This window comes from Pantherophis guttatus, chromosome 1 (assembly GCF_059756535.1).
Source record: "Pantherophis guttatus breed Tessera chromosome 1, ASM5975653v1, whole genome shotgun sequence".
NCBI lineage: Eukaryota > Metazoa > Chordata > Lepidosauria > Squamata > Colubridae > Pantherophis > Pantherophis guttatus.
In genome coordinates this window covers 154,536,632-154,556,706 of record NC_142063.1, presented here as the reverse complement: position 1 = coordinate 154,556,706, position 20,075 = coordinate 154,536,632, and the positions used below count along the sequence as shown (strand labels likewise).

The 20,075-nt window shown below is 38.9% G+C and overlaps 1 protein-coding gene and 1 long non-coding RNA gene across 7 annotated transcripts in view; one reads left to right on the top strand and one right to left on the bottom strand.

Annotated features, from left to right (window-relative positions):
• The window catches only part of OLA1 (Obg like ATPase 1), a 98,898-nt gene that overhangs the window by 67,932 nt on the left and 10,891 nt on the right, over positions 1-20,075 (top strand). The window lies entirely within an intron of this gene.
• The window catches only part of LOC117671623 (uncharacterized), a 17,648-nt gene continuing 2,245 nt past the window's right edge, over positions 4,673-20,075 (bottom strand). Inside the window, exons 2-3 of the long non-coding RNA XR_004592952.3 lie at positions 11,001-11,045; positions 4,673-4,752 (exon numbers count right to left, since the gene is read on the bottom strand). This is a non-coding gene — a long non-coding RNA (uncharacterized LOC117671623). The remainder of the gene's footprint in view (positions 4,753-11,000; positions 11,046-20,075) is intronic.

Below are 20,075 nucleotides of genomic sequence, written 5' to 3'. Positions count from 1 at the left end.
ACTTGTTCAATTTATGTGATTGTCTACCATAAATTCATGATTTTGAGTGGCCAACAATAATTAAAAACAGCATAAAAATAGAACAATAAAAATTAAAAAAACACATATACCTTGTAGGCAAGATAAAACTAAAATCTCTAAAATAAAATTGAGATAACCATCGGGTGGTCTCTGCCACACATTCACATCCCCAAGCCCATTGACAGATGAAGCCTTTCAGGCCCCGCGGAAAGGCTGACAAAATTGAAGCCAATCAGATCTCTGGGGGAATGCTATTCCCAAGTGTGGATGCCACAGTAGAAAAGCCTCTCTTTTCCCTGTCCTTGACTCCAAAGCAATGGCAATTTGGGATTTTGGGGACCGTCTCAACAAATTTTCAACACACATGAAATTTTAGTGAGTAGAAATGTTTCATCTTCTCCCTTTGTGGCTGATAGAAGCCTTTTGCTACTTTAGGAAAGCTAGTTTGATTCTGCCCACAGTTTTCTGAAGTACAGGTAGTCCTCAATTTACAACAGTTCATTTAGTGACTATTCGAAGTTACAACGGTGGTGGAAAAAAGGGACTTATGATTGTTTTTCACACTTAAAATATTGCAGCATCCCTGTAGTCAAATGATCAAAATTCAGATATTTGACAACTGGTTCGTATTTATGGCAGTTGCAGTATCCCGGGCTCACGTGATCCCCTTTTGTGACCACCTGACAAGCAAAGTCAGTGAGGAAACCAGATTCACTTAACAACTACATTACTAAATTAACAAGTGCAGTGGTTCACTTGACAACTGTGGCAAGAAAGGATGTAAAATGGGGCAAAACTCGCTTAACAAATGTTTCACTTTCCAACATAAATTTTGGGCTCAATTGTGGTCATAAATCAAGAACTACGTATAGTTGCTAGTTCAGAAAAGAAAGACGGCTTAGCCATGATCAGCCTTATATTTGCCCAATAAAACATGAATTATCCAAAGGAGGCTTAAATGTTGAAATCTGTACTCATGGTCAAACAGCACTCAAGCAAATTTTAAGAGGAATAAGAGCTTCAAGTGGAATTAGGAATTTTTAGTTTCTCCATTTTGTTGATATCACTCTCCAGCTTTAAGCGATTGTATGAAATACTTTGTTATAGTGGAAATAATACAGACATCCTTCAAAAGATCTCAGCAACAGGATGTTTTTAATTAGTTTTAAAATACTACATATATTGTACACATAGATGGGTAACTTTGGGGCATTTATTCTCTTTTAGCCCAGTTCACTTTGCAGGGTGGTTGTTGTGGGGAAAATAGGAGGAGGAAGGTGTATTGGATGTGTTCGCTGCCTTGAGTTATTTGTAAAAATAATAAAGGCAGGATATAAATAAATAAATAATTTTTCCCCACATCGATACTCCTATTGCTATATAAGCATATCCAAATAAATGTTTATATTGCATCTAGATTTTTATTTTTAGTAGGAAATGTTTTTTTTTATTCAACATACACTTGTTTCTCACAAAATAATTTTGTAGGTAACCAAAAGCTAACATGTCTGTTATATGTTGTAGTATATGAGAGAGAAAAGTAGTTTGACTTCTGCACAACAGCAAGCGTTTTTATTAATCTCGAGTTAGAATCAATACTCGTTTTGTTAAAGAGGACATTTCTTTGACATGGATGGAACCTATTGGTAGTGAGTGGGATCTAAATAATCTATTTGGATTGAAGAAAGTTTTCTCCCCCAAGTATAACACAGTTCAAATATTACCTTTAACTGTTAACTCTCTAGACCACTACAGAGCACAAAATATTTGCCCAACTGGTAAATTGAACTGTAAGTCCCACTGTGGGAAATTGCTTTGCTGTGCTCAAAACAGCAGTTATCTTAGTAATTGTACCTGAATTCTTTTGTGACTAATAGACCACTGATGTCCTTTTCTCATGACACAATCCTCTAGTATTTAATTGCAAAAGAAAAATAGCTATTCTGACCTGTGTCCTAGTGCTTAGAAATGTTTAGGTAGAATAAGTTTAATTGGTGTTAGGAAAAACGCTGTCCTTGTTCCAGGTTATAGCATACATACCTCGCATTTCACATTCTAAACTGGAGCTCACAACAAGGAGCTTATCAGAGCAAATTGTCCTGTCCGTCCCCTTCCTCACTCAAAACCTAATGACCCTTTATCATCATGGTTTAGATTGCTGGACACAGATGTGAGAAAATACAAGTAATCTACAGGTAACTACAGTAGCTGCACTGATGTTCTCAGGAAACTAACTGCTGAGAAGATAAAAAGCTTCCCACAGAGCCTGTGACTTTCCAGCAGCAAAGCACATCGTGAGCTCATACATGAAGTTTTATTTGTGGAGGACTCACAATAAGATGCATTAGGACATCCAGCAAGAACTGTTTCTATACAAGATCTAAAAACTTGGTTGATTTGAAGACTATTAATTGATAAATTATATAATACAATAAATTCAATGGTATTTTTTCCGATGGAAGAGAAATGAGAAAGATGTATTAATATTGAAATTATGCCTTCAGATTCTAGAGGGCATAATACGCTTCAGACATGTTTTCTTTATTATATGATAGAAAATTGCTAATAGTAATTGTGGTGCTTTGGAGAAAAGATTTCATTAAATCTTTCAATAATCTGTGTTAATGTATTAATCACAAAAATTGGTTTGTTAGTGATCAGTATGGTTTTCATGTATCAACAGAAAGTATGAAAATACTTTGCTATAATTTACTTTGCTGTAATCTCTTGCCGTGTTTCTGTATTGGATGAAAGTTACAGTAATTGCACATCTTTACCACTCTTTGCTCTAGTATAATCACTTTAAAGTTTGTGAAAGATAAATTGAAAGTTTATTTAAACTGTATTTTATTGACCATCAGTATATATGATTTATTGATCAGCTGTTGCTGTTTTTCTCAATACAGATGATGCATTAAATATGTTTTATGCATCTTGTCTATCATTTGAATTTTCACATAGGTTGCATGAAATGTATATTTATTGTTTGACTGATATATCCTTCAGTATGTTCAGGAACATAATACTTTTTGAGGACAAAGCCTGATACTTGTAAATTCCTTTAAATGACACTCCCGTCCATGATCTCAATGTGTAATTTTCCTTAAAATCTTACATCAAAGATTGATTTTGAAGAAAAGGTACTTGTGGATTAAATTCTTAGGTGATGAAATCCGCTTGAAAAACATAAAACAATTTATGTTTCAATAATGGTTTGCTATTAGTGCATCTAGCAATAACCTGAGCAAAAATGCTTATCTATGTTGTATACGAGAATCTTAGCAAAATGTGGTAAGATATTAACTGCTATTAGTCTTTCATTATACACTAATCTTTCATTATATGTTAATCATATATATGGCACTTCTTTAGAGATGAGAATGTAATTATTGGTTAGTTTCAATTAAAAGAAAGCCGTGCCTTTTCATTTTATTCCCAGTTTTGAACCAGACATATTTTTCACTTTTCAGAATTTAATTGTTTTAAGGAATAGATGCAATAAGTTGGTGTACATTATTTTATATAGCATATAATTCACGAGACATTTGTCTCAGACCTATGTTTAAACTATATTTATACATCTTGACACCTTAACTTGCCAGATGATAAGACTTTTTTGCTCCACATGCTACCTGGTTTAATTTACCTGGTACTTAGCTGGTATCCATATATAATTGACTTTTCCAGATTAATACATATGAATTGAAATTCAACAGGGGTCTTCAGTGGAGGCAAAAAGCAACATATTACATAAGAAATAAGGTTTTAAAAGTAAGAAGAAGCTTCCACTCAACCTCCAGATGATCAGTGTGCACTAGAAGAAACTTTCTCCAAAATAAATGGCAAAAGGATAAATTGTAATGCATGGATTGTTAAACAGATGATTTAAAGACATTTCTTTAATCACAGATCCAATGGTAGAGAAGTTATTTCCTGGAGCATTACCTCACACATTTGACATATACTATAGTAGTTGTGGTGGATTGCTGATCAGATGGGAAGAGAGACAGAAGTGTAAATAGACTTTAATTTAAATATGTCATCTTGCAAGACTGGAATATGACCACTCTTGATACAAGACTTTATCTGGTGGTGGGATGCTGCCAGTTTAACAACTGGTTTGGTGAGCGCGCATGCCTAAGGTGCTTTTGCGCAGTGCTGAAAATGGAGCATTCAGCTGCTTACCTTCCAAGTCAGCAATGGTAAGTAGAACAGCGAGGGGAGGGGGAATCAGCTGTGCCACATGATTGAGATGAGCTACAAAGCAGGAAATAAAGGACAGGATACAGCGGGGGCAGGTGGGCGGGGCCAACTGATTGTCAGAGCTACTGGTTTGCCTGAACCAGCTGAATACCACCTCTGTGGTGGTGACTTATTTTATTTTTTCACGAAGCTTTGCCTGGTTAGGTGCCATCAGGTTAAGTTCCCAGTGACTGGGAACTAAAGATAGACTTATCATTAGTAAAAACATAGAGCTCTTCCTAATATATTCTTGCATTCTTTTATCCTGTACACTCACCTTTGCTTTCCCCATGATACTTTTATTAATCCATATCCATTTTCATTGCATTTGAAAACTATGGAAGTTTCTGCTTGAAGTCATTGCCTCAAGAGACAGTCAGACTGAAGGAGTGTTTCACAGTAGTTTGGGAAGCATCTCCAATAATCAGAAGCTGTCCATCCTTTTTTCCCTTGCTGCTTCCTAGTGTTCACCTTTTATAGTGATATCCACTGAAAAGAAAAACGAATATGAGCTATTCTGATCTTCACTGTCATTGAAGATCACTCTGTTATCTAGTCTGTTTGCCATTGCCTCATTCCCTATTCTTTTTATTTCTTCAGCCCATTGTTTGTTTTAATCTGTTCTTGAGCCCAGGAGAAATAATATCAACACTTCTTTACCATCAACTATAAATGCAAAATTTCTAGTTGACAATATCCTGCCTGTTTAATATTTAACTTCATTCCCAAAATTTCACCTTTAATTTTTACTTTAATAATAATCTCTTCCATGTTTACTTTCACCATTAAAATTAATTTTAATAGTGGCATTTGTGTATTTCAGATTCTTAATGTTTTAACCACCAATCTTGATTGCAGCTTTATCTCTTCCAAGCCTGCAGTTCCTATATTTGGTTCTTATATTTGGTGTGCAAATTGAATATTTATGAGGCTAGTGTCCATCCATCCGTCCGTCCGTCCGTCCATGACTGACTGACTGACTGACTGACTGTCTGTCTGTCTGTCTGTCTGTCTGTCTGTCTATCTATCTATCTATCTATCTATCTATCTATCTATCTATCTATCTAAATTCAAACCATTCTGTTTGTCTGCATTCATTTCTTATAATAGTTCCTTGTTCATTGCAATGTTGTTCCTCAGAATAAAAACCAGGTGTTCTGGAATACTCTTAGCCTAAGTGTTCCAATTTCTGACATACCTGCACAATCATAGGCCTGGCTCTAATTAATAAAACAGAAGTAAATTTTCTCCCCACCCACTTCCATATCCATCTTCTGGTAGTTATCAGACCTCACGTTCGTCTACCTTTTGTGAAACCAACACATTCATTTGTCATTTCTTTCTCTATGTATGGTGTTGTTTTGTAAGATTTTAAACAAAACTTTTCTTGTGGGAAAGATTAGTGCAATAGTTTATTAATATATGCATTCTCTTGCATAATGCTTTTTCAATATAGGTGTATATACTTATTGTATCAGTTTCCAGGCCATCCAGCCTTGCTCCACCCCTGTTGTCATAGAGATGCTAGCTCTTTTCCCGCAGCTTTAAACACTTAAGAGGAAAAAAAAAAGAATTAAATTCAGCTGTATGGAAGCCCTGTATTTTGTATTTGTTTGAATTGTTTTTAGTTGAGCTCTTCATTGGAGCATACATTTAAGAGCCTGAATGGTGTCCACTTGCAAGTTGGAATCATACCAATGTAATCTAGTGAAAGACAATCATACAGACTTGAGTTTTCCCAATTTTATTCAGTTGAGAGGAAATCATTTAATGGTGCCAAATAAGCAGTAGTTTGGTCCTTGTCTCAAAAGTCTACTCCTAATGAAAATTCTTAGTCATTAAAACATTCTTATCTTTTTCCTTTCTAACAAGATTACTCAAGAGTGAAATTACTTATGTAATGTTGCTGTGGATAAACAAATATTTCTAGCTTAGTTCTACAAGTATTGATACTGTGACTTAGTTATATGCCTTGAGTTTATCCAGAATTATTGTATTTTATTACAGGACTTTTCTGCCACTTTGGATGTCATTGATCATAATATTGGACTAATTTTGAAAATGTTCTAGAATAATTCTAGTAATTTTGAGGTGGTGATAGACAGAATAGTACTCATATACATCATCATTGATGCTTGCAAAGATTTCTGCTAAATTTGATTTACTGTTTCTTAAATAATCTTAGTTGTTTTTTAAATGCAAAATTGGCAAAGCTGCAGAACAAACACTACTGTTTATTCTCTGGAGTTTTTCTGCAATCTACAAAGGTGCAGAACACCACAAGGCTCGTCGTGCTGGTGCCACTGCTCATGGCAGGATGCTGCGAGACTCATCCCCCCAGTGTCACTGGTCGCACATGCAAGTGCACAATGCACCATGCACCCTCCTGCCGCAAGCGGCGCCACTGGTCTGATGAGCCTCGTGGCATCCTGTGAGTGGAGCACCGGTGCAATGAGCCATGCAGCATCTGGCCACTCACGGCCACAGAAGACATTAGGCAGTGGCATGACAGGTGTCGGGGTGTGGGAGGCGTGGCTGCGGTGATCCTAAGGTAAACGGGTAAAACATCCCCCGAAAATAAGACCTGGTGCTTATTTTGGGGCTGAAAAGAAAATAAGACCAGTTCTTATTTTTGGGGAAACACGGATATTAAAGCCATAAACATTAAAAATCTGGCACCAAAATTAAGCTTCTTTTAACAGCCCATTGTTAAATCTTGTAGTCCGCCTCAACCTACCTGGGAGAGGAGAGGGATTCAGGTGTTCAGTGTTTTTTGTTTAAATATATATATATGAAATATATAACTATGAAATTAGACTCAGTCCTTATTCTTATTGGCTCACTAAATCATTAAATGGTCATGTCCTTAACAGATATTATCAGTGCCTGGTAATGGAAGGGTTTCCCCATTAAGAGTTGTAAACCTAATCTTGCATAGTTTCTTCTCCGGTAATATCACACTACTAACCAGAGCATACAAAACATTTGCTAGACCAATTCTCAAATACAGCTCATCTGTCTGGAACCCGCACTGCATATCGGACATTAATACAATCGAACATGTCCAGAAATATTTCACAAAAAGAGTCCTCCACTCCTCTGCTCGCAACAAAGTATCTTATGCCACCAGACTTGAAATTCTGGGCCTAGAAAACTTAGAACTATGCCTTCTTCAGTATGACCTAAGCGTAGCTCATAAAATTATCTGCTACAATGTCCTACCTGTCAATGATTACTTCAGCTTCAACCACAACAATACACGAGCACACAATAGATACAAACTTAAAGTGAACCGCTCCAAACTTCAGCAACAAAGTGGTCAATGCCTGGAATGCACTACCTGACTCTGTGGTTTCATCCCAAATCCCCCCAAATTATAATCTAAGACTTGCTACTGTTGACCTCAATCCATTCCTAAGAGGTCTATAAGGGGCATGCATAAGAGCACCAGTGTGCCTACGGTCCCTGTCCTAATGTTTCTTCTATTTGTAGCTATTTTATGTATTCAATTCATGCTTATACTTATATATATCACCTAATATGTTCTTGACAAATAAATAAAATATAAATAAATAAAAAGAAGGAGATATATCTACTGAAGAATTGTTTCTGGGGTATCTACAATTATAGGTAATCCTTGAACATCCTTCAGGAAAGTTGATGAAGATAGGCAGCACTTCAGATCCAGATGGATTTCAATGATTAAGGTAGCCATATGGGTCTGCAGTTGAATAGCATGTCATTCATGCTAAGTAGCAATCAAAAAGAGAGAGAGAGAGAGGTAGAACTGAGTGCTAGTATATAGTATATTTGGAGCAATATTTGGGAAGGAAGAAGGAAATAGTGTGTGTGATTGTAAAAGAAAGGGGGAAGAAAAGGGAATAGAAAAAAGCATCAAAAGTTATGGAAGTGATGGTTACGGAATGGACACTAAAACAAAATCAGCCTTTGATTTTAAAATCAGATTTTTATCCACTAGGAAAGTTCTTGTTCTTTTGAATATCACTGTTTATTCTCTGTAATATTTAAAGTGTTTCTTCCCCCAACTCACTCTCTTTCCCCTTCTTTTTAAATATTTCACATTAGAAAAAAAAGCAGTTGTGCTAAGGGAAGTGTACATTAGAAATATTTTGACTTAAAAACAAAGCCCCCCCCCAAAAAAAGCCCCAATTGAGCTTGGAAGCAACTCAAGCTGGGATAAAGTGGCATTTAGTCCCCACCAGCTTTTGAGACATTCTGCATCAGCAAACCAGGATGGTCTTCTCTGGGCTAAGTAAACTAGAGAGCATCAGGTATGATTAGTACCGTAATTGGATAAGGACCATCAGAAAATTCCAGGGAAGTAAAGCAAAATCTTGGATAAAAACAGTGGCAGAAACCATTTCCATATTGTTGCCAAGAAAAGCTACATGGACACATTCATGCAAAAGTCAAGCTTCACTCAGAGGAGTTTATATTTCCCAAGTCCAGCCTGAATGTCATTAGTACAAAGATCATGGTAGGACAAGTCAAGTAAGCTAATAGTCCTTCAGACATTGTGGAGGATATAACCAAGCTCACATTCACATTAAGTTGTGCTAATGCAGCTTACTTCTAAATAGGTACGTTCAGGAAGACTCTATCAAGAACAATAAAAATAAAATAATACCATATAATACTCATTCTGTTTTCCATAGGAATGCTCTACTGGGCATTTTTCAATAAGTAGAAAATCTTATACTGTAGTGTATAAAATTGACATATTTCTAAAATTAGTTATAGTTTATTGCTCTTATCCTGCTGAACGTAATCCCCCAGACTTCTAAAACTAAAGGTTCAATTCAATGCAATGATTCCTAGTTTCTCTAATAGAAAGAATCAGCAGTTTTCAATCAAGACCTTTATTCCTTCTCTGAATAAATGATGCCTGAAATTTTTATTCTTGTTCTAATGGAATTTCAATGGCCTTCACTGCAAATCTACTGGAAATTTTCGCATATTAAGTGGAAAAAATTAAATGATGTTAACTACATTTTAATGTGATTAAGTCTGACAGGGTCATTATTTCTGCTAATCATTCAGTTTAAAGAGCTCCAACAAAAGTTTATAACAGACAAGATTTTTAATTGTGTATTGACTAAACTAAAGAATGTAAGGCCACTGAAATAAATTGAATGCATTTCCTATGTATACATGCAGAATCTCCTGCTTCTTCAACCTGTACATTAATGACTTTATGATAGTACTTCCAAATTATCTTAAAAATAACATATGTGCTTTCTGTTTTCTTTCTTCTATATTCAAGCCCTTTTTCTTTCTGTATTTTTTTTAATGGCAACAGCTTTAATAGCTATTCAGTTGATTGAGACACCCCATTTGTTCTCAGTATTTTGGTTGTTCATTTATTTATTTTATTTTATTTTTTTACTAAATTTATTTGCCACCTATCTCACTATGGAGATACATCCTAAAATACATTCAGGACCTCAATGCATGATGAATCTGCTCTTCCAGAGGAATGATAGCCCTCTCCAAAATACGTTGCATATCAACCTCCAATTTGCCTCCAAAAATATTCCTATGAGATAGGATGCACGCACACACACACCAACCATAGATGGTTCTAGCCACTTTAGTATCTTTTTTCTTTTCTATTGTTCCATCTTTTTTTTTCTTGCACTTTTTTCCTCCCTCCTTCCCTCCCTTTCTTTCTCCCTGGAATTGTAATTCTTTCATGATGTCTTAAAGCAAGATTAGGAATGCCAGGTATTTGATTTTTTTTTTAATGTCAGTTTTGAATTGAGCAAATCCCACTTTAGATTGGCAACAGTCTCTAATCAGAATGTGCTTTTTAATGCTACAGTACAATTTGGTCTAACTTTTGAAAAGTGATTGCTTTTCTGTCATCTTCCGACATTGACATGTTTACATAAACAGATCTGAATTAATGTTCAAATAGAACAGTTCTTAAATTTTGAGAAAACCTTTTATATATCATCCTTTGTCAGGAGATCCAGGCCCACTTTATAGAAGATTTGGTGGCATACTGAATGCTGGTTATGGAATTACAGATTTATTCCAGATTGTGTATGGCAAGAGTCGCAGTTCTGAGCTTCACATGAAAGTACTGCTAAACAACTTTAATTTTCTGAAATAAAAGGCTTCCTACACATTTCTGCCGTTGCTTAATTCCTCCTTCCTCCTACACAAACATCCCATTCATTACTAAAATAAAGTATTTCAATAGGTAATAAGCTTTTCATCTCTCCTGTATGTGGAGTGAAATTTGAATGCAGAGTTTTATTTCCATACTGGGGAGACATAAAGATCCAAGGTGGATTGATTCTTAGTATAAAGACTTTCCTAATGAAAGTTGTGCAAGATATTGCACTCTGCAATTTTTTTATGAAGAGCATTTGCTTATGTGGGGAAAAAGACCCTATTACAAAGCTTCTGCTTGTACCCTAGTCTTAAACTAATGTTATTACCGTTCCTTTCCCCTTATTATGCTTTTGAGAAACCTTTAAATGTATAATCTTAAAATACTTCATTTTCCCTTAGACAATATTGAACTATTTAGGTATTAAGGTTCAGTTTTTAGCAAAATAATTACCCGTGGGCACCAGTGGGCCCTAACACCCCTCGTCTGAGGCCCATCTTATATTTTTTTAAAATTAAGTATCTGCATTTTCAATAAATAAGATTGGGCATTCAGCAACACAATCACCAGCCTATAACATCTTTGTTTCCAAAAATACCTGTAGATTTCTTCCAAAAGGACAGCTGCGGCCATGCTCATCTCACTAGAAAAAAACAACAATATAAAACTAAATTAGGATGATAGCCAGTTTTCTGGAGGATTTGAAAGAGTGTGGGATATTTTTTCCTATTAATGAGTATTTTGTGACTGACTATACCCCTCATGGCAAATGTTTTGTGGATAAACAAGTCATGGCATCCCTGTTATTGTATCTGCTTGCAATATATTCCCTAGAACATGCTCTATTGGCCCAGAAAGGTTTGACATTTTGAAATATTTCCTATGATTTGAGAAAATATCAGCTATATTGAAATATCTGAGTGGTATAATGCTCTTTGATCCAACAGACGTTTCCTGCAGCAGAACAAGAACAAATATATTTCAGTCATTTTCCTAAATTCAAAAAGTTAATGAGAAGATGGGTGGTCCTTTAGACCAGCATAGGAGATGTTAGAAATCCAAGTGTTTTCATTGGAAGAGGATGGACTGGATCTTCTTTCATAATCAGATTGTCTTCTGCTGTGAAATATATCTAGGTTTGCCATTAGATAAAGTAATAAATATATAAGTATGTGCGTACAGGAGTGGGGAAAACCATGAAATCCACACACAGGACTTTTGGAGATATTATTAAATTTAGCCATAGTCTGTAGGTGAATGTTCTGGATTATTTATGAAGAGACACTGACTTCTATAACATTAACCTGTGCCAGTATTCTAAAATACTGGTTTTTAAAAAATATTTTAATATCCACATTTGGTTAATATGTATTGAATGAATATGGTTTGAATTATATACCAAAACTGTGGAATCTATTAGTGTAATACAGAATTATGGAGCCATCTAATATAGGGTTAAACATAAAGAAAAAACAATGTTGGAAAAGTAGTGTGAGCCTCCATATTTGCACTCTTGGATTGTCATTGTATGCTTGCTTTCTATTTACGGGCTTTCTATTGTGATGGAAAGATGGATCAATATTATCGCGTAAAGGTAAAGTTTAATGATGTGTTTAGGAATTAGGCCTAATGATTTCTTGTTCGTAACATGCTGTTTTTCTTGTTTCCTTCCCATTTCCCTTATTTGTCTGTGGTGCTTTTTCTCGTATTTTGTATATCAAAGGAATAAAATGGCTCAACTCCAAACAAGGTTAAGCTGAACCAAAAGATGTCCTCATGTTGCATAGCTCTTCACTGTATACATTTGAAATATTCCTGTTTATGAAAGAGTACATTAACAGTTCTTTGGCTTAGTGCAGGGGTTCCCAACCGGGGGTGCTCGCACCCCCTGGAGGTGCAAGACAGGGGTGGGTTCTACTTACCTTGACTACCGGTTCACAATGGGAGCGCGCACATGCACAGAAGCTTCTGCACATGCGCAGATCATCAATTATGACATCTGGGCGGGTGGGCGGAGCCTCCCACCGTTTTTACTACCGGTTCTAAAGAACCGGACAGCACCGGGAGCAACCCACCACTGGTGCAAGATGATATTCCAGAGGGTATGAAAATGTGGGTTTAGAAGTTTCAAAATTATAGTGTATATGCATTATTATATGCATATAATTATTTACTTTTGTAAGGGGTGCAAGAAGTGTTCTGGGGGTGCGGGGTATAGAAAAGGTTGGGAACCCTTGACTTAGTGGATCTTGTGGGACCCACTAAGTCAGAGCATCTATCCTTTAAATGTTAAGTCAGCCAACACTGGAGTTTATCATCTTTTTACAGTGGAATCCAGTATTATTTCTAGCAATACGCTCTTCAGGAACAAGTAGGGTAGATTTTTCTCTCAGGAATTGTTGCCATAAATAATGGGAAAGAGGGTGCTCGGCTTTTAAATAGAGGTGTCCTGTTAATATAGGGCAATATAGAGACAGGGATTGGTGGATTGCCCTGGCTGTGTTTCTCTGCCTTCCAAAGCATAGCTCACCAAAAAGAAATTAGTTACTTATTTATTCTTCCTCATGTAGAACGGGACATGGAAGGGTAAGAAAAGCTTAGACAATTGGTTGGAATGGTGGCATAGGTTCCTATTAAGCGAATGAAACAAAAGAATGAAGAAGAAAGGCTCTGAAGGCCTCACTGATGGCAAACAAGCGCCATCCCTGACAAGCGCTATGTAAGCAAGCGGTGTGCTGACAATGAGAAACCAAGGGCTTTAATTCAGACCTCATGGGCGCCGCCCACAGAAGACAAGAAATTGGTACAGTACAGTAGACCTCGGGAATTAATGCAATTGCAATTGGTTAACTGAATAACCTTATGGCTGTAAGTGCTGCCATGGACAGAATAGAGTGCCATGCTACCTTCAAGAAGGTGTAAGTGACCGTAGGGCACTGCTCAAAGCATGAGAGAAGTCTTGTGGGGGGGGTTTGGCTCAGTCAGTCAGAAGTATTGGATTCCTGCAATGTCCTCAAAAGTAATGAAACTATTTTAAAAATTCCCACATTAAACCGTGGGAAACCTGAAATGTATCCTATGATGGCAAGACCATCAATACACAGCTTTCAGAATCCAGTTCTTTTTTTTTTTTCTAATTTAAATTAACCTTCTGTGCAGTATAGGATTGATTACTGCTCTTTTCAGAAGACTGCTCAATCCATAGTTAAAAAAAGAGATGTCTAGGAAGAGTGCTAAACCCAAACCATTGTGGTGCTGGAAGAGAAAGGGCATTTGTGAGAAAGTGACCACCAAGGACACTGAAGTGTACTTGAAGATGAAATGACCATATGGTTGGCATGAGCATTGTTTTGGATAAGATCTGCTAAATATGTCAAATGCAAAATTGCAGAAATTCATTTTAATGAATACAATAGATGAATTCTGCAAGTGCTAGACTGTAAGACAAGAAATGCTTCACTACATAGGCTACCCCCTCCCTCTTTTCCTCTTTCTTTCCCCTCCCACCCCCCCTCCCAATTCAGCTTTAGAGGCCCTTTCAATTAGTTTTCTTTTCCTCTCTGAACCAAAGCTTTATTTTTCATAAGGGGTTTTATGGAAGATGATTGGATAGACTGAGCAAGGGCAACATTAAGATATCCTTAGAGTTAAAAGAGTTCTCCTAAGGAATTGACTTTTAATTGTATTTTAATTCTACGTTTGTGAATGACCAACATGCTACTGCTACAGTGGTGGGATTAAAAAATTTTTACTACCGGTTCTGTGGGCGTAACTTGGTGGGCGTGACAGGGGAAAGATACTCTAAAATCTCCATTCCCTCCCCACTCCATGGGAAGGTTAGGCAAAATCCCCATTTCCTTCCGATTAGCTAGGACTCAGGAGGCAGAGAATAGATGGGGGCAGGGCCAGTCAGAGGTGGTATTTACTGGTTCTCCAAACTATTCAAAATTTCCGCTACCGGTTCTCCAGAACTAGTCAGAACCTGCTGAAACCCACCTCTGTACTGCTAGCTTACATTATGTTTTTATTTTGCATTTTATGTTATTTAAATTTGATTTTTATTCCTTTAAGATTGCATTTTTAGTGTGTCTTATTATGAATCACCCAGATAGCCTCTGCTATCGGGCAGTTTGCATAAATAAAAAAAAACAAACAAGTCAAACTGCAGCGATAATTAGATATGCTTAAATGACCACTCAGTTACCTATCTTGCTTAGGCCAGTTCAGTTAGTGTTTTGGGCATTATTGTGAATGGTATTGGTATGTACATATTTTTAGATGTAGCCTGTTCTGCAGAGAACAACATTTAATTAGAAATCAAGTTTTCATCCTGAATTCTGTTACTTTACTTGATCTATATTGATATTATGGAAATGGAGTAATTTGTGCTACCGAAATCATATTGAAAGTCAAGAAGTGAGACAGGCAAGAATAGAACCTGCCTTTAAAGGGATGATATGGTACCCTAGTTGTGTACTTAGCCACTGGCAGGTCTGATGTCAGTCACTTCAGAGACCTTTAGACCTCCATGCTCATTTACTGCTTAAATGTACCAGCTCTGCTTCTGCATTATGAAGATCATCTGTCAACACTCTGAGATATTCCCCTTTGTTATTAAGCTTGTGATGCTCTACATACTGTCAGGTTTTTTTTGCCAATTATAGTTAAAGTACAATAGTGTATTCACTGGATCAAAGTCTCTCACTGGCAGTGGAGGAATGATTTGTAAGTCTTTATTCATCTGAATTGTACAATAGAATACCTGAGGAATGCAAATAATCTCTCTAAGGACTCAACAGAAAAGCCCTTAAAATGAGTGTAGCACTATTATTATTCGGAATTGGTGTTTTAGCCAAAGTAATTATTTCTTATCTTGTTTCACAGCATTCTTGGTTTTACTTGTGGTGGCCGGTTGTTGTTTTTTTTTTTTCCTCCCTCTCTTTTAGAAAAACAAAAAACCTGCACTGGATTTTTAGAAATATTCTAAAACTATTTTTGTTTTTATGTGTTTGTTTAATTGCTTTGCACTTTGTTTTAGATACAGTCTAGGTTGCTATCCCAGTTTGTGTGTGTGTGTTCGTGCGTGCGCGTGTTGTGTGTGTGTGTATTAAGTGCTTGCTTTTAGTTACAGCTAAAATAGTTGCATTGATTTTAAGAGATTTTTTTCCAGAAGAAGTCTGGTAACTCGAGTTGAAATTCACCCCCCTCATGCATAGAATAGTTCCATGAAATAGACTTTTACTGTGCTACGTCACAGTCGGACTTTTTGGTGGCCACCTAAAACCAAAATTGATCCTTTAAATACAAAGTTCTTATAGAAAGGAGTGGGGCTACAGGAATTTCAGCAATGGAACCATTTTCCCACTTAGAGCCAATTCATCCCTTTGTTCATCAGAGTGGAAACTTTCAGTTTTCTTTCTAACATGTTCCTTATGTTTTGGTGAGGAGATGAGTCTTTTTGCTGTAACAGAAAACTTTGCAGCTGTCCTTTTCTATGAAAATACCCTAAATGTTTACAAGGATGGGAACCAAACCATACATTCAGAATTACGGCCAGCATATCTATTTAAAAGTAGCCTGGAACATCTCCTCTGGAGTAGTATGTACTCTCCAGGGCCCCAGACTGCAAGGTATTTTCCAGCTGTCTGTAACACCCTTGAGGAGCAACAGGTTTCTCTATATATTTCCAAGAGAAGGCACAATAACTTTTATTTTGTGATGCACAGATTCTGAGATGTAGAGATAATGTGGCCGGAGAGAAAAGGGCTATGCCACTTTCTGTGACATGTAAGAGACTACATCTTTTGAGACTCGTAAATATCAAATTAGTGTTATGTTTTATGTTTTATTAGATTTATATACCGCCCTACTCCCGAAGGACTCAGGGCGGTGAACAGCCACAAAGTAAAACACATAAATACAAAATTTAAAAGCAGAATAAAACCAAATTAAACAATTTGGCCCAAGACAAATTTAAAACACCCCAATAATTTAAAAACAGATTAAAATGTATATTGTAAAAAGAACAAAGAAAAAGGGGAAAAAAATAGGCCAGGCCAGCTTGGTGGAATAAAAAGGACTTGAGAGCGTGACGAAAAGTGCACAAATCTGGGATCCTTCGTATCTCCGGGGGGAGCTCGTTCCAGATAGTAGGTGCCCCCACAGAGAAGGCTCTCCTCCTAGGGGCTCCAAGTCGACACTGTTTGGCCGACGGCACCCGGAGGAGCCCCTCTCTATGAGAGCGTACCGGCCGGTGGGAGGCTGTTTGTGGTAGCAGGCGGTCCCGTAAGTAACCAGGTCCCGAGCCATGGAGCGCTCTAAAGGTGGTGACCAAAACCTTGAAGCGCACCCGGAAGACCACTGGGAGCCAGTGCAGCTCGCGCAGGAGAGGTGTTACATGGGAGCGCCATGTCGCTCCCATCACCACCCGCGCAGCTGCACTCTGCGCGGGTTGGAGCCTCTGGGTGCTCCTCAAGGGGAGCCCCATGTAGAGAGCATTACAATAGTCCAGGTGGGAAGTGACGAGGGCATGGGTGACTGTGTGTAAGGAGTCCTGATCCAGAAAGGGATGCAACTGGCGAATCAGGCGAACCTGATAGAAAATCCTCCTGGTCATGGCCGTCAAATGCTCTTCTAAAGACAGCCGTGAATCCAGGAGGACGCCCAAGTTGCGAGCCCTCTCCGTGAGGGCCAATGACTCTCCCCCAATACTCAGTGATGGCGTCAACTGACTATATCAGGACGTCGGAAACTACAGCCACTCGGTCTTGGATGGGTTGAGCCTGAGCCTGTTTCTCCCCATCCAGATCCGCACGGTCTCCAGGCACCGGGACATCACTTCAAGGGCATCGTTGGGGTGGTCCGGGGTGGAGATGTACAGCTGAGTGTCGTCAGCGTACTGGTAGTATTTCACCCCGAAACCACGGATGATCTCGCCCAGTGGCTTTACATAAATGTTGAACAAAAGGGGCGAGAGGACCAACCCTTGTGGCACCCCACACATGAGGGGCCTCGGGGTTGACCTCTTCCCCCCTGGCAACACAGACTGCAACCGGTCGGAGAGAAAGGAGGAGAACCACCGCAACACAGTGCCCCCCACCCCTAACTCTTCCAACCAGTGCAGCATGATACAATGGTTGATGGTATCAAAAGCCACTGAGAGATCTAATAGGACCAGGACAGAGGAAGAACCCCTGTCCTGAGCCCTCCAGAGATCATCAACCAACGCGGCCAATGCCGTTTCCGTGCTGTGCCCAGGCCTGAAGCCCGACTGGAACGGATCCAGATATGCCGTTTCATCCAGGTGCCGGGGCAACTGTCGTGCAACCACACTCTCGACAACCTTCGCCACAAAGCGAAGTTTGGAGACCGGACGATCATTAGCCAACACTGCTGGATCCAGGGAAGGCTTCTTGAGGAGAGGCCTCACCACCGCCTCTTTCAAGGCGATGGGGAAGTCACCCTACCCAATGAAGCATTTATAATCCCCTGGAACCAGCCTCGCGTCAGCTCACAGGAAGCCAGCACTAACCAGGAGGGACACGGGTCTAACAAACATGTTGTCGCATTCAGCCTACCCAGAATCCTGTCCACGTCATCAGGAGTCACAGGATCAAACTCATCCCAGATAACCTTCTCAAGACCAGCCTCAGTCATCCCCCCTGGAACTACCCAGTCGGAGTCCAGGTCTTCCCAAATCTGAGTGATTTTGTCATGCAGATACTGAACAAAGTCCTTGGCTCTACCCTGCAAGGGGTCCTCCCGCGCTTCCTGGTGGAGCAGGGAGCGGGTCACCCTAAACAGGGCAGCCGGGCGGTTATCTGATGATGCAATAAGAGCAGCAAAATAAACACGTTTTGCTGCTTTTATTGCCACTAGGTAATTCTTAATATGAGATCTTACCAGTGTCCGGTCGGATTCAGAAAGACTGGCTCTCCAACTACTCTCTAGGCGTCTTTTCCGGCACTTCATTTCCCTTAGCTCCTCAGTGAACCAAGGAGCCAGGTGAGATCAGTGCCGGGTCAGAGGCCGCAAAGGCATGACCTGATCCAGAGCCCCAGCAGCCGCCTTATCCCAGGCGGCCACTAGGTCTCCAATTGAGGTGTGTGCCAGAGCCTCAGGGAATGGCCCAAGCTCCATCTGGAACCTATCAGGCTCCATCAGGCGCCTGGGGCGGAACCATCTTACTGGCTCCACCTCCCTGCGGCGGGGTGTAGCGGTTCGAAGGTCAAGACGAAGGAGAGAGTGATCCAACCATGACCAGGGCTCGATGACTATATCCCCTATCTCAAGATCACTCAACCACTGTCCAGAGACAAAAACCAGATCCAGTGTGTTTCCCCCCGTGTGGGTAGGGCCATGAATTAACTGGGTCAGGTCCATAGCTGTCATGGAAGCCATGAACTCCCGAGCCACCTCAGACATATCACCCACGGACGGCAGGTTGAAATCTCCCATGACCATAAGTCTGGGGGTGTCAACCGCCACCGCGGCGATGACGTTGAGTATTATCTACTAACTATATATACATAAATTAAAATAATTGTAGCAACTGTGTTCTTCTTGCAGGGGTGGGATATGGCACAAAGAACATTAAAATGGAAAACATGGTTTGACGTTTTTGCACAGCATTATGTAATGCACTTGTGAAACCATGAAACAGAAAACTCTTGAAAGAACTTTTTTGTATTCTTGGTCTCTAAACCCTACTCAGCGGGCGTACAATTAATCTCATAATAGCTTTGATCCCCTGCTATTCTCTTTGACAAATGAGAGTTGATGAACTTGTGGTTTCATTTATTTTGACGTTTGCATTGATTATTTAAAGAATTGCACGCCAGAGTTTCAATTCGTATTGCCAAAATAGCTTTAGCCATAGTCTGAAAACCGCAAAATGAAAGGTCTAAGTATTGAAATACCACACACCTTAAATTCATATATTACATATGGCTCGCAGTTTTGTATCGTTCATAGATCCCAAGTGTAAGTGGAGTTCTTTCCATTCAGCTGCTGGCTTGCCCGACCCCCTCCCTCCTGTACCAAAGGAAGCACTGTACAGTTGTCATTGCAGGATTTCCTCTCGTTTGGGAGCTGGGTTGATTAATTTGTAGAATGAATTGACTTAGCTTTTCAGGATGACCAGAAGCCCCACAATATCTTAGGGCTGTGCAAGGGTGATGATGATCTCAAATCAATGTGCAGCATGCAGAAAGGGCTTGGTTACAGCTGTATTCCAGTTAAACATAGATTGACTTTGAATAGTGAGTGGTTCTGTGTTTGAAAATGCAACGTATGTTATGATTTGCCGTATTCTTCTCTGTTGTGAATCCTGTAGAGTTCAACCAGTATATGATGAACAAATAGCTATTTTTCACAGTGCCGCAAACAAAAGCTATAGCACTTTGTGCATAATGTAATGACTGTAAAATCACCCAGTAAATTGTTTGCAATAGCATCTTGAGCTGTGGTAATCACACAATGTGAAGAAGAAACAGAAATGGTTACTTCAGCAACTACTTCCTGATCAGAATTGCTAACTTAAATATGCACAGTGCTAGATCCTGACTACTGAACAAATTTAGGTCAAATTGTCTCTGCCACTGCAGCATAATATTAGTTAGTAAGGGCAACAGGACCCGAATTCTCCCTTTTACCATTAGGTGATCACCAGTCT